Genomic DNA, 15458 nt, shown 5'->3' with positions numbered 1-15458 from the left:
GATTTTTGCATCTATGTTCATCAGTGATATTAGCCTGTTGTTCTCTTTTTTGTGGCATCTTTGTGTGGCTTTGGTATTAGGGTGATGGTGGCATTATAGAATGAATTTGGCAGTTTACATTCCTCTGCAAACTTCTGGAAGAGTTTGAGTAGGATAGGTATTAGCTCTTCTCTAAATTTTTGGTAGAATTCACCTGTGGCTTTTGTTTGTTGGAAGAATTTTTATTCCAATTTTTATTTCCACGTTTCTGATAGGTTTGTTAAGATTTTCTATTTCTCTTTCAGTTTTGGAAGATTATAGTTTTCTAAGAATTTATCCATTTCTTCCAAGTTATCCATTTTATTGCCATATAGTTGCTATTAATAGTCTATTATGATCCTTTATATTTCTGTGCTGTCTGTCGTGATTTCTCCATTTTCATTTCTAATTTTTTGATTTCATTCTTCTCCTTTTTTTCTTGATGAGTCTGGCTAATGGTTTGTCTGTTTTACTTATCTTCTGAAAGAACCAGCACTTAGTTTTGTTGAGTTTTGCTATAGTCTCCTTTGTTTCTTTTTCATTTATTTCTGCCCTAATATTTATGATTTCTTTCCTTCTACTAACCCTGGAGTTCTTAATTTCTTCTTTTTCTAGTTGCTTTAAGTGTAAAGTTAGGTGATTTATTTGATTTTTCTCTTGTTTCTTGAGGTAAGCTTCTATTGCTATGACCCGTCCCCTTAGCACTGCTTTTACTGATTCCCATAGGTTTTGGGTTGTCATGTTTTCATTTTCATTTGTTCCTATGCATATTTTGATGTCTTCTGTAATTTGTTGGTTATTCAGAAGCATGTTGTCTAGCCTTCATATGTTTGTATGTTTAATAGTATTTTTTTCCTGTAGTTGACATCTAATCTTACTGTATTGTGATCAGAAAAGATGCTTGAAATGATTTCAATTTTTTTGTATTTACCAAGGCTAGATTTATGACCCAGGATGTGATCTATCCTGGAGAAGGTTCCGTGTGCACTTGAGAAAAGGTGAAATTCATTGTTTTGGGGTGAAATGTCCTATAGATATCAATTAGGTGTAACTAGTCAATTGTATCATTTAAAGCTTGTGTTTCCTTGCTAGATATGGATAGATGGTTCATCTATCCATAGGTGTGAGTGGGGTATTAACATCATCCACTATTATTGTGTTACTGTTAATTTCCCCTTTCATACTTGTTAGCATTTGCCTTACATATTGTGGTGGTCTTATGTTGGGTGCATATATAATCTTAATTGTTATATCTTCTTCTTGGATTGATCCTTTGATCATTATGTAGTGTCCTTCTTTGTCTCTTTTCATAGCTTTTATTTCAAAGTCTATTTTTTCTGATATGAGTATTGCTACTCCTGCTTTCTTTTGATCTCCATTTTCCTGAAATGACTTTTTCTCGCCCTTCACTCTCAGTCTGTATGTGTCCCATGGTTTGAGGTGGGTCTCTTGTAGACAGCATATATAGGGGTCTTGTTTTCATATCCATTCAGCCAGTCTTTGTCTTTTGGTTGGGGCATTCAACCCATTTACATTTAAGGGAATTATTGATAAGTATGATCCCTTTGCCATTTACTTTGATGTTTTGGGTTTGAATTTATAAACCTTTTCTGTGTTTCCTGTCTAGAGAAGACCCTTTAGCATTTGTTGGAGAGCTGGTTTGGTGGTGCTGAATTCTCTCAGCTTTTGCTTGTCTGTAAAGCTTTGATGTCTCCTTCATATTTGAATGAGATCCTTGCTGAGTATAATAATCTGGGTTGTAGGTTTTTCTCTTTCATCACTTTAAGTATATCTTGTCATTCCCTTGTAGCCTGAAGAGTTTCCATTGAAAGGTCAGATGTTATCCTTATGGGGATCCCCTTGTGTGTTATTTGTTGTTTTTCCCTTGCTGCTTTTAATACTTGCTCTTTGTGTTTATCTTCATTAATTTGATTCATATGTGCCTTGGGGTGTTTCACCTTGGGTTTATCCTGTTTGGGACTCTCTGGGTTTCTTGGACTTGGGTGGCTATTTCCTTCCCATTTTAGGGAAGTTTTCAACATTTTTTCTCTTCAAGTATTTTCTCATGCCCTTTTCTTTTTGTCTTCTTCTTCTGGGACTTCTATGATTCGAATGTTGGGGTGTTTAACATTGTCCCAGAGGTCTCTGAGGTTGTCCTCATTTCTTTTAATTATTTTTTCCTCTTTGCTTCATTTATTCCACCCTTCTCTCTTCCACCTCACTTATCCTATCCTCTGCCCAGTTATTCTACTGTTGGTTCCCTCCAGATGCTTTTTATCTCAGTTATTGCATTATTCATTATTGATTGACCCTTTTTTATTTTTGCTAGGTCCTTGTTTAACATTTCTTGCATCTTTGCCATCCATGTCTCTAGTCTATTTATCTGTAACTCCACTTTGTTTTAAAGATTTTGGGTCATCTTTACTATCATTATTCTGAATTCTTTTTCAGGTTGACTCCCTATCTCCTCGTCTTTAGTTTGGTTTGGTGTGCATTTATCATGTTCCTTTACCTGCTGACTATTTCTCTGCCTTTTCATTTTCTTTAGATTGCTGTGTTTGGGGAGGCCTTTCTGTAGGCTGGAAGTTGTGGTTCTTCTTTATTGTGGAGCTTGCTCCCTGTGGGTGGGGTTGGAGAGTGGCTTGTCAAGGTTTCCTGGTTAGGGAAGCTTGCGTCTGTGTTCTGGTGGGTGGAGCTGGATCTTCTCTCTCTGGAGGGCAATAAAGTGTCCAGAAATGAGTTTTGTGGTGTCAGTGGGTCTGGTGTGGCTTTGCGCAGCCAGTATTTTAATGCTCAAGGCCATTTTCCTGCGTTGCTGGAGAATAAGCATGGTTTATCTTGCTCTTGACTGTTGGGTGGAGCTTGGTTTCAGTGTAGGTAGGTATGGAAGCTTTTGGATGAGCTCTTGTTGATTCATGTTCCCTGGAGTCAGGAGTTTTCTGGTGTTCTCAAGTTTTGAATTTAAGCCTCCTGCCTCTGGCTTTCAGTCTTATTTTTACAAGAGCCTCAAGACTTCTCCATCCATACAGCACTGATGATAGAACATCTGGGTTAATGGTGGAATGATTCTCCACAGTGAATGGCACCCAAAGAGTGTCACAGAGTTACATGGAGCAGAGAAGAGGGAGGAGAAAGATAGAGGTGACCAGGAGGAGAGGAGGGGGGGGGTCAAAAGGAGAGAGAGCAATCTAGCCAGTAAACAATTTCCTATGTGCTCTCCACAGTCTGGAATACCCACAGAGGTTCACAGAGTTACACAGAGAAGAGAAGGGGGAGGGAGGAGATAGAGGTGACCTGGGGGATAAAAGGGAGAGTACAAAGGGGAGAGAGCAATCAAGCCAGTAATCACATCCCTAAGTAAAAATGAGTACTGAAGATTAGATTCATAAAGGTACAATTTTGATAACAAATATCAAAAAGAAAAATTAAAGTCCTAGAGTAGAGGTTAGACTCTCAAAAATACAATATTAAAAATATGAAATAACATCAATCACAAAAATAAAATTATATATATGAAATTTGCATTAAAATGGGGCCTTTTTTGCAAGTTAATAGTAGGTTATAAAAATGAAAATTACAGGAGTAATAAAGAAGTTAATAATAAAAAAAATTGTAAAAAATTTAAAAACTGATAATAGTAAAAATATATCTAGGAATTTCTCTGGAACTCTTGAGGGCAGTGTTGGGTCAGTACAGTTTTAGATAGTTACTTGTTCCAGCATATAGTACTTCTCAAGGTCTATAGGCCCCTTCCAATGCTTAGTCCATGCTAACTACAGGGTTTTAATCTGTTGCACGTGTCTTTTCCAGAGCAGTTCCCTATTCATTGTTTATTTTGGCTTTCTCTGTTTGCAAGTGTCTTCAGTGTCTAATTTTCACCTTTACAGAATGGGATGAAGGTGGTGACTTATTTAGGTTTACTTGTTCAGTTGTGTTGTGGGCAGGGAGTTCAGTTCAGTTCATTTCAGTTGCTCAGGCGTGTGCAACTCTTTGCAACTCCATGGACTGCAGCAAGCCAGGCCTCCCTGTCCATCACCAACTCCTGGAGTGTACTCAAACCCATGTCCATTGAGTCGGTGATGCCATCCAACAATCTCTTCCTCTTTTGTCCCCTTCTCCTGCCTGCAATCTTTCCCAGCATCAGGGTCTTTTCAAATGAGTCAGCTCTTCGCATCAGGTGGCCAAAGTATTGGAGTTTCAGCTTCAACATCAGTCCTTCCAACGAACACCCAGGACTGATCTCCTTTTAGGATGGACTGTTTGGACCTCCTTGCAGTCCAAGGGACTCTCAAGAGTCTTCTCCAACACCACAGTTCAAAAGCATCAATTCTCTGGCACCCCTACTCCCAGGGATCTTCCTGAATCATGGATGGAATCCAAGTCTCTTGCATTGGCACGTGGGTTCTTTATCACTGAGCCACCAAGAGATGGGCTTACTCTGGTTTACTGAATCTTTACTCAGTGAAGATGCACATTTACTTTCTTTCAATTTTAACACTGTGCCACCTGGCACAGTACTCCAAAGTACTCCAGTACTTTGGCCACTTCATGCGAAGAGTTGATTCATTGGAAAAGTCTTTGATGCTGGGAGGGATTGGGGGCAGGAGGAGAAGGGGACGACAGAGGATAAGATGGCTGGATGGCATCACTGACTCAATGGACATGAATCTGAGTGAACTCTGGGAGTTGGTGATGGACAGGGAGGCCTGGCGTGCTGTGATTCATGGGGTCGCAAAAAGTCGGATACGACTGAGTGACTGAACTGAAATGAACTCCTTCCTCAAAGACTTTTTTCTACATTGCTCTAAAACAAGGTCAGCAGGCCATAAAGTTACAGATCTAGAGTTTGCAAGTTGTTTGATCCTCTGCAAGCTAAGCTTTTTACTTTGGGAAGAATCAGACCTACTGATAACAGGTGTTGGGCAAACTAGAATTCTGGTGGGAGGGCACACTTTTGAGTAGCAGCCACCTACTGTAGACCAATAGCCTTAAAAATAAGTAGAAATGTGAATTTTTAAGTCCGTACTTCTACCCTTTGGAATCTATCTTGAGGAAATTACCAGTCAGGCAAAGACTTATACAGAAGATTTCTGCTGAATCATTAATAGGGAAAAATGGAAACGTATTAAATGCTTAACACTTACATTATAGTACTTCTTTTGTGCATCCAAGTACATGTTTTTGAAGAAATTTTAGCAAGAAAAAAATGCTTAATGTTAAATAAACATAATTCGAGGAAAAATTAATCCTGAACATGCAACAATTACATTATTGTTATATATCAGTGGCAGTCTCTCAGTTGTGTCTGACACTGTGACCCCATGAACTATACAATCCATAGAATTCTCCAGTCCAGAATACTGGAGTGCATAGCCTTTCCCTAATCAGGGGATCTTCCCAACCCAGGGATCGAACACAGGTCTCCCACAGTGCAAGCAGATTCTTTTCCAGCTGAGCCATGTAAATGCCACTATAAAACTAAGAAAATATTCCAAAATACAGGCAGCAGTTAATGCTGAATAACAAGACATAATACATATTAATTTTGTCCATTTCTTAAGTTGTCTTCAATTACACTGTACTACTAGACTATCTGAAGCCCAGAACCTTCCCTTGAAACCGAGGACAAAGGCAAGAAACTGTGGAGGTGCAGTATTTGAAAATATATTCAGACACAGAATGATAGTTCAGCTTTATTTTATGCTACAAGAAATATTGAAACACCCTCCTCCTCTAGCCAGAGGAAAACAACAGGGCCAAGAGTGCCCAAAGGCCAATATAAGCAAACAGTTAGGCCCCCACAATAAATCAGCAGCCAGTGTAGGAATCAATGCCCTGGGGAAGGATGCACTGCCTAGGGTAATCTTAGGCACTCTTTCTTGGCCTAGGATTAGGGATAGCCAGGGTCACAAAGTACCCTGTAATTGGTTGGTTGATCCCAACCAACAGGAAAAGCTGCTTGAGACAGGAGATGATAGAAATTCGGAGGTGGCCACCATTTTTAGCCTTCAGCTAGCTAAAAAGGAGGGAAAAAGAAAATCAAATTAAATATGGGAATTGTTCCTCTAATTCTCTCTGCCCCCTCAGCTGGTGACAGGCTCACTGCATATATCTACATCCTTAGACTTCACCTTTGAGGGTGGGGGTCTCCAGTTGACTGTTAGAATGACCCCAGACACCTGCCACCCACCCAGGCCCTTTTGCAAACTACCATTGCCAGGATATTGCCATTCATTGTGAGCTCCTTTCTTACTGCCCTGCGGTAGGGCTCAGGGACTGGTGGGCCATCTCTGCCTCCATGGGTGACAGGAAGAGCACTATGTTGGAGGTGGTGGCAGTGAGGTTAAGGGACCATCTCATACCAACCTTGCCTGTGCCTCAGGCCTACTGTTCATTTGGAGGCCTGTTTCTTTCTGGCTGTTCTCACTTGTCTCCATTCTCACTCCAAGTCTGCTCCCAGCCCTTCCAGTCCCTCAGGCCATCTCCCCCCTCCATCTCTCCTTGCCACCACTGACCCATAGCCCTGAGGCCAGAACCCCCAGCCATCTTCTTGGTCTTGCTCCCCACAGCCTTTCCTATCCCTAGGCTGACCACTTTCTCTCCATTCCAGTGTCTACAATAGGCCCATTCCTCCCCGGTCCAACCCCTTGCCTCTCTTCAAATTGAAAAGGTGGCTTCTTGGTCTTCTGGCCACGGGCAGCACATGGCCACCAAGTCCCTATGCAGCATGTCCACCAGGTCATGGTCCAATGTGTCCTTCTGACCCTGGGGCAGTGTACCACCAGGCCCTGGCGCCACACGTCCACCTGGTCCTGGGACAGTGGTCCCACCCAGCCCTGGCATGAATTGTCCACCTGGCCAAGGCATGGCATGTCTACCAGGCCCTGCCAAGTCCTGTCTGCCCAAGCTGGGCAAGGCGTCTCTGCCAGGTCCTGGAGTGTGAGGTACACATGCCGGCTCTGGGGCTCTAGCTGTGGCTGCACCTGCCTCTCCCATGCCTCCGAGGCCCTGGTGCCATTCAAGGCCATCTGGGTCACCAGGTTCATTCACGCCTCCCTGGCCTTCAGCACCTCCTGCCACACCACCTCCACTGGCACCTGGGTCTGCGGCCTCCAGAACCACTCACGCTGCAGTTCAGCCCACCAAGGCCAGCCGGACTGTCTGAGGGGCTGAGGCACCCAAAGGAAACCATGCCCCTGGGCGGGTGCCAAGAGTGCCTATGCAGTCAGGCCCTGGATGGCCCTCCTAGGTGGTTATGAGCATGTGACTGTTTCCTGCCAAACGTGGAAACACCAAGTGAGCCTCTTCCCCTTACACCTCTGCTGCCATGTTCACGTGAGACCAGCCTACTGACTTCAGCTTCTGGAAGGGAGTCAAGCACCAGGGCCAAGCCAGGTCTGTCCCATTCGTTTCCTGCATGTAGCTCAAGTCTGCGTTTTAAGAAAATTAAATGTGCATTACTTTTTAAAAAACACCATCCTTGTACAGAAGGGGGACAAAAAGAAGCAAATGTAGAAAAATATGGGAAACCTATTGAAAATGTGTTCATTTCCCCAGTACCCCTCGACTTCTCCATCCTGCAACACAAAATTAGTGCAGCTCAAGTTTTCATCAAAATTCCGCTGTAACTCAAAAAGCAATATGGACATGTGAGCATGTGCATGCATATACATGGGGGTGCGCCAGGGCTGGCCCTGGAGTCCTGAGACAAGGGATGTGGAGTGGGCTGTTTCTGCTCACCTGGGGAAGGAAGAGGGGACTACTGTTGGGCCCACTGGGGATGGCATGGGGTAGGGGTGTCTGGGGGTCTGGGCACATAGACTGCAGGGACTCCAAGCTGTGGGCATGCCCCGGTCCCCTCAGAAGCACCAGAGGAACCAGCTAAACTCAAGGGTTTGGAGAAGGGCAATGTTCCCCTGGATGCTGCCCAGTCTCTTGCCCTCTGCTGAAACAACTCTCTTGGCTTTTCCCTCCCCAGGAATAAAGTCTTGAGGCTCTCTGGATGGCTGATGTTGCCGGGGAACCTCAACTGGGGGTGACCCTGTGTCTGCTGGCCTGCTGGGTGCTGGGTCTACTTCTGTGTCTGGAAGGGGGTCAAGTCAACAGGCAATGTACAGCTGGGAGTGACGACAGGGCTGGGGCAGCACTGCCTGGTAGTGGGGTGCATCTACCAGGGACCACTGCTGCCAAAGGAGGTGACTGCATCGGGGTTGTACTTCAGTCTGGCCCCTGATCACCACCCCCTGGCTGGAAAGTCCTCTCGGCCCTCCAAATCCAAGGCCAGCAGCCTTCGCCCACCCTCCTAGTGGGGGAGAGGCACCAGTAATGGCTGACCCTTCCCTGTGGGTGGGGCATCCCTGTCCCACCTTCTCACCCACCTAGTTTCTCTTGATTCTGTCTCTGAGTCAGTTTTAGAGTATGGGTAGACCCAGTCTAATGCCTGTGTCTGTCCCCTGCTCTGTGGCCTAGAGGACCCCAGAAGGGAGCCTGGACACATCTCTCCCTCAGGGGCTCACTGTCAGGTTGGGGGGACATTTGAAAGAATAGTTGTGCTGCATAAGGGGGCTCATGAGAATACAATGGACTAGAGGGTTAATGGCCAAGCCACTTGACCTACCAGGGTCCTCCCTCTTCCCACTCCACATCTATACCTGTGCCCTTCATCCGTAATGATAACTAAAACTTGCTATGGTCATTCACTCTTTTAGGTGATTTCCATGTATTCATCCATCACATCAGTGTTCAGACAGTATTGCCATATCGGTGTCCTGTCTCCCATAATGCAGATGTCCTCCAAACAAACCACACACAACAACTCTCTCCCCAACACCAGTGGCTAAAAGCCTTGAACATTTTGGTTTCTGTATTTCACAAAACTATGATGAAAACAGTGCTCTCTCAGGCATGGGACTTAAGTTGCGTCTGAATTGTGAGATCTCCAAAAGAAAATAATGACAATGAGAAATAATACGTGTGACAAGAGAGCGACAGAAGTATGAAGGAAAGACAGTGTATGATAGAATGAAGTTCTTAGTTTACCACTGTGACAGGGAAATGGTTTTGAGTGAGTGTGACAGAGTGAATGTGTGATTGGGACAGGAATTGAAAAGGACAGAATGTGATGGAAAGAAACTAAGATGCAGATGATAGTGATAGCAGTAGTCAGCCCCCGAGATGATAGATGATAACTTAATGTGTACGGTGAATGGTGCTGCCGGATTCCTAGTCTCCAAAGGGAAATATTTAATTCTGAGACCAAGAGACACAATTTCAGTCACTCAGAGATTTGTGTAGTAGGAATTTTATTAAAGTGATATTGATTGAAAAAGCTTCTGACATAGACATCAGAAGGGGGTAGAAAGAGTACCTGGTTTTGCTAGTTTAAGCAGAGCATTTTATACTTTTCTGCTAGCTGCTGAGAATAGATTAAAAGGATGCCTTGAGGCTGTGAAAATCAGGTGTTGGTGTGCTGACCTGACATGGATGGAGCTGGTGTGGTCTTAGTGGTGACCTGAGTGGGGTTGGACCAATACCTTGTGAAGGTTTCCTGGTTGGGAGGATTTTTATTTGTGTTCTGGTGGGTGGAGCTAGATCTTGTCTTTCTGAAGGGCAGTGCCTGGGTCCAGCAGTGTGGTTTGCGGTGTCTATGGGTTCAGTATGGCTTTGGGCAGCCTGTCTGCTGACGTGCAAGGTTGTGCCCCTATTTGGCTGAAGGATAGGAGAAGGGTGTTTAGCACTACAGCTTGCTGGCTTTTGGGTGTGGCTTAGTCTTAGTGTTGAGATGGAGGCCTTTGGGAGGGCACTCGCCTATTAATGTTCTGTGGGGCCGGAAGTTTTCTAGTGACTGGAAGACCTAGAGTCATTAGCCTTCAGCCATTTCCTTCTCCAGGGGATCTTCCCCACCAAGGGATTGAAGTCAGGTCCCTTGCATTGCAGGCAAATTCTTTACTGTCTGAGCCCCCGGGGAAGCCCCTAGAGAATGCCTAACACAGATTAAATATTCAACAAATACTTGTTAAAAATGAAGAGTATAGTTATGAATAGTAGGGATTGATTATCATGACGATTATTGTTCTTATTTCACAAGTCTTTGCTGTCAGATTATAGCAGGAATGTGTATGGTAGGATGTAGGAACACAGTACACTTTCCAACTGTGTGTTTATCTGAAAGTTTCTGCAGTTGATGACAGGTCCTCAATTACCTACTAAAGACAGTGACAGGATTTTGCATTGCTCTCTCTCTCTCTCTTTAACCTTCCTTCACTTTCTCATCTACTCGTTGTTGTTGAGTAGTGGCTAGGTCATGTCAGCCTCATTGTGAACCTATGGACTGTGGCCCACCAGGCTCCTCTATCCATGAGATTTCCAAGCCTCCCCTCCAAAAAGAAGCCAGGTTTGGGGAAAGAACACATGGGCAGAGACCTCTGAGGACAGAGGGATGGAAAGGCCCACCAGGATGGGATGAGGGTCAGAAAGCTTCAGGTTTACAAGAGGTCTGGGCAGGAACCACAGCTCCCAGGCCTGGCCATGGACACTTCCCAGCACCCCTTCTTCCTGCCATCTGTCTGCCCTGCCCCACATTTGCCAAGAGTGCTGGGGTCTAGACTGTGGTACTTGCTGAACTCTAGACATAGCTATCTGCTTGCCAGTGTGTGGGAGGGGTGGAGTGCTCTTTAAGACTGGTTGAAAGTGAAAGTGAAGCCGCTCAGTCATGTCCGACTCTTTGCGACCCCATGGACTGTAGCTCACTGGGCTCCTCCATCCATGGGATTCTCCAGGCAAGAATACTGGAGTGGGTTGCCAAAACTGGTTACAACTCTGAAAATTGGGACTGAAATGCAGGGGTTAATCTGGCTCCAAGGAGCTGAAGGGCCTATATTGCTCCCAGGGCCAGAGGCCAGACCAGAGCTGCTGAAGAAGGAGCCCAGAGGATTTCTTGAAAAACCTCTGAAATTGATTATTAGGAAGCAGCACTGAAAAGACTACAAACAGAAACCTGATATAAACTGAAGTGTGAAACAAATGTAAGGAATTGTTGTCACTGGTGTTTCATAGAAAGCTGGATTAAATGTGTTCCATAATCAGCACATTTATCACAGAACTTTCAGTTATATTTCCAACACACAGCATCACAACCTCATGGAAGGTATTTTTCATTTTCACAAAAATGAGGGCTGACAATTTGCTGGGAAGGAGGCTTGAGCTGGAATGCCCAGCACCAGGGCACGTGGTGGCTTAGTAGTATTTGTTCCCAAGTCCCTGGATGCCTGGATCCCACTGGGGAGGCTGGTCCAAGCCGGAACAAAGCAGACAGTAAACGTTTAAAAGGGCTCAATGTGGGGCACCCTGCCAGGCTCTCTCAAACCCACCCTAGTTGGGCAGTGGGACCCAAGCCTGGTTACGCTCCAGGGATGGGGTAACAGCCCCAGTCCAGGAGGCCTGGGGGAATAAAGTAGGCACTGGTTTTCTTTCCTTCTCTTTAATATCATGCCTGTGCTATGTTTCAGTATGGTCGATTTGCAATGCTGTGACTGTTGTCAGCATACAGCCACCTGATTCAGGTATGATGAATCTATGGGAGATCTATACCCTTTCCCAGATTTTTTTTTTCCCTAGGTCAAACAGATGGCTGAGTATCAGGTCCTTCTGGATTATGTATGTGAGATTCAGATTTTGTGTATACAGTGAAAGATTATTTCTGTGGATGCTCACCTAGAGTTACACATTTCTGGGTTAGAGATACAGATTTCTGTGTTTATGTAGAAGGAAGGAAGAAAGGGTCCCTGGAAATTCACCATGGGCATCCTGGAGGTTCAACAGAATGGAGGCCTCAGGATCTCGTCCTGGAGCTCAAGATGTAGGTGCAGGCCACCACCCTTTTGAAGGAGGAGGTGCAGTTCAGTGAGGTGCTGGCAGCCTCCAACCTGGACCCCTCAGTCCTGACACTCATATCCCGCAAGTTGGAGGTAGGCTTTGAGGGCTGCAGGTGGGGCTCCGTCCCTGCAGTGCAGACCTTCAGTTAGCCTCGGGGAGGGCCCATCGTGGTTTCCTGGCCAGAGCACCCAGGCCAGCGTGCTCTGTGGTCTCCTGGCTCCAGTGTCTTCAAGGTCTCCCCAGCCCCTTCCTGGCCTTCCAGTCATCCTAGCCCGAGTCCACTCCCTGTTGCAGCTTGGCCTCTTAGCCAAGGCCATAGCTGCCATCTGCCTGGACACTAAGATGAACTGGAAGAGGCCACAGCAGGAGAGGAAGGTCCGTGGTGGCCTGTGTGGTGGATGCTGGGAAGGCTTCCCTGGGAGGCACTTTTTGGCACAGGCTGAGCGTCTGTTCCCTGGTGTTTCCATGGTGGTGTGTGGCATTCCCCGGGGCTGGGCTGTCCCCGTCACTGGGCACTGCCAGGAAGGGACAGACGAGGCCTTGGTGCCCAGGAGCCGGAAGGCCAGACAACACCTGGCAGACACCCTGCCTGGAGCTGGGCCTTGCTTCTCTGCCCTCTGACCTGGGAGATGTCACAGAAAGAGTGGGTGATGTGGACAGGGGACTCTGTGTGGTCAGGCCTGGCTCTGGGGTCCTGGCCAGTGGGGTGACCTGAGGCAGCCAGCCCCAAGGCTAGGTCCCCTCAGGGTCTGAGGGTGGACACACACCAGGGCCTCGCTCCGAAGCCTTCCCATGGCAGTCTCTATGTGGATGTCCCCGCGGTGGAGTCAGGCCACACTTCCCTGACACCTTCCTCTCCTCAGTCATTCTGGAATTGAAGAACAGCACCATAAAGGCTCTGTAGTACAAGCTGGCCCAGGTCTGCAAGGTGCTGGATGACGCCACACCTCCCTAACCCAGGAGCCCCCTGATCTTGAAGTCAGGGTGCTGACACAGTCTGAGGCCGTTTATGCCCACCCAGGGTCACTGGGCCTGCGTGTGGCCTGGAGTCTCTGCTGCCACTGTTCAGTGCACATCCTGCCTGGTGTCCTGGGTGACCCTTGTTCTGGCAGCATGCTGCTAGCCTGTCCTCTGGGGCCATTGTCGGAGGCGTGGGGATCTTTCTGGTCTCTCAGGTGAACATCCACATCCTCCAAGCAGGGGCAGGTGGGGCTCTGGCTTTACTCAACCACTCACAAAGACTTCCTGTGCCGTGCTTTGACTTTGGTATCATCTGTCCTATACCGAGCGTCCCCAGCTCTCTGGCCAAGCCCATAGCTCTGTTAGAGCTTGGCCTGTGGGGACACAGATGCATTGTGGCCTGCAGACAGCAGACACCACACAAGTGTGACTCAGACAAGAGCCCTGGGTCTTGGAGCCCCAGGTTAGGGCAGTGCCGTCATGGGCCCTCGCTCTCTGGTGACCAAATCTCCCGGGCTTCCCTGCCCATCAGGCCCTCCCTGGTGCTCTGAGAACCCCCATATGTCCTGACACAAAATTAGGGCCATGAACTGGGTGCATGTGCCTCTCGGGAGAACTTCCATAACCCACATTTGATTGTCGGGAGGGCTGAACCCCAGAGAAGCAGGGGGGCTGGGGCCCAGCCCCTGAGTTCTCCTGGAGCCCGGACCTCGCTCCCCTTTCCTCTCAGCTCCAAGCACTTTGTCTTGACTGTGTTGGGGACAAGGGGTCCCTCTGAGCTTTCTTCCTGAGTCAGACCAGGCTCTCAGCATGTAACATGCTCTGCTCTTGAAAGGTTTACCACCACCTTGTGAAATGTGCTCTTTCAAAAAGAGTAGGGGGACAGAGATCCTGCCTGCATGGGTCCTGCCAGCACTGTTACCCAGATCTCAGCTTTTCTCGGAAGGGGGAATGGAATAGATGGCGACAGACATGGCAGAAAGGGTGATCCCCAGGAAGGTAGGGATGGTGGGCCTGAGTAACAAATGCCCAAGGGGACCAGGAACTCTGAGTGCATCCCCTCTTCAACCTTCGCAGGCATAAATCAGGGACATTACCTGAGGTCCCACACATGAAGTGGCTGGGTAGCCCCCTGAGAAGTTCTTAGACTCAGGCCAAACTTCTTCTGGACAGTAGGGACACCACTGGCTACCATCCAGCTGAGCTGGGTAGTGTCTGTCACCTACTCACCTGGACCCGCACTCCTGAGGGTGGAGACTCAGTGACTTTGATCCACTTGGCTTCAAAGGGTGGCTCTTTCCACGAGGTCTTTCTTTGATGGATATTGTCTTGAGGACACCAATCACCGAGGTGTGTTCTGCTTACTTTAATTATCCCCTGGTGGATCATGTGCTCTAAAAAGCTTTACATGCCTCTTTATACCACTAACCGCTGGGCAAACACTCTTCTTAAGGCAGGGACATTAAGAAGATGGGTGACTGCAGCCTTGTGGTCACTCTTACCTGTCACAGACCTCTCAGAGGCCATCCACTGGGTGAGTGCAGAATAATGGTCGCTTTGGTGTGTCATAGACCTCTCAGAGGCTGTCTGCTGCGGGAATGCAGGCTTGTGGTTACTCTGGTCTGTCAAAGATCTCTCACAGGCTGTCCATTGGGTGAATGCAGAATAATGGTAGTTTTGGTGTGTCATAGACCTCTCAGAGGCCATGTGCTGGGTGAATGCAGGCTCATTTATTTCATTCAGTCTTAGTCCATTTAACATGCACTAGGAATCCCTGGTTAAAAATACATCTTCAGCCAGACTCCTCACACCCTCACTCCCATGCATCTTCAGCCAGCCCACTCTCCCCTCATGTCTGGCAATGAACTGACCTCTGAGGGGACTCCCCACTGCTGTCTCTTCCCCAAAATGAACCGAATCATCATCTTGGTACAAAGAATATACTGCTTGCAGTCGAATGCCGCATGGTTGTTCTGTGTCATCCAGGAAGACCCCTGGGACCTGCACATGGACACAGGTGCTGAGGATTTGGTGTTCTGCCCAGCCTCCTTCCTCTCCCTCTGTGTTTCCTCCCACGACCACTGGCATCGCCTTTCTCGTCTCTGGGGCTGCAGCACTGGCTGCTCCCCTGCGTGAAATCCTTTCCCAGAGGTGTTATCTCTACAGAGATCCTGCTTCACCATCCTGCGACACACCCCACCCTCTGCTCACGCTAATCCGAGGCACTTTTCCTGCACCGGTTTGCTCAGAGCACCAGCCCCTGTCTGGTATGAAGCCAATGCTGCCCCAAGGCAGTGGTTCTGTATGTTTCAGTGCATGGGGCCCTGTCTGGCACAGAGTATGAACTCACATGACAACAAGCTGAAACAGTAACTGAATGCAAATCACTGTATGCATGTCACTTAGAAATGTGGAGTAAATGAGGGAGAAACAGGTAAAGGTGAGAGTGCTGGTAGGTGCTAGAAAACTTACTTTTAGCTTCTAAGACTTTCAGCAGAAGGTGATGTTACAGATTTTTTGCATGAAATATTGAAAATTAGAACATTTTAATATAAATATTTTTCACAACAGTCATATGAAATGAATCAAATTCTGAGGCATTTTAA

This window comes from Ovis aries, chromosome X (assembly GCF_016772045.2).
Source record: "Ovis aries strain OAR_USU_Benz2616 breed Rambouillet chromosome X, ARS-UI_Ramb_v3.0, whole genome shotgun sequence".
NCBI lineage: Eukaryota > Metazoa > Chordata > Mammalia > Artiodactyla > Bovidae > Ovis > Ovis aries.
The sequence above is the reverse complement of the archived record's forward strand: the minus strand, read 5'-3'. Positions refer to the sequence as shown.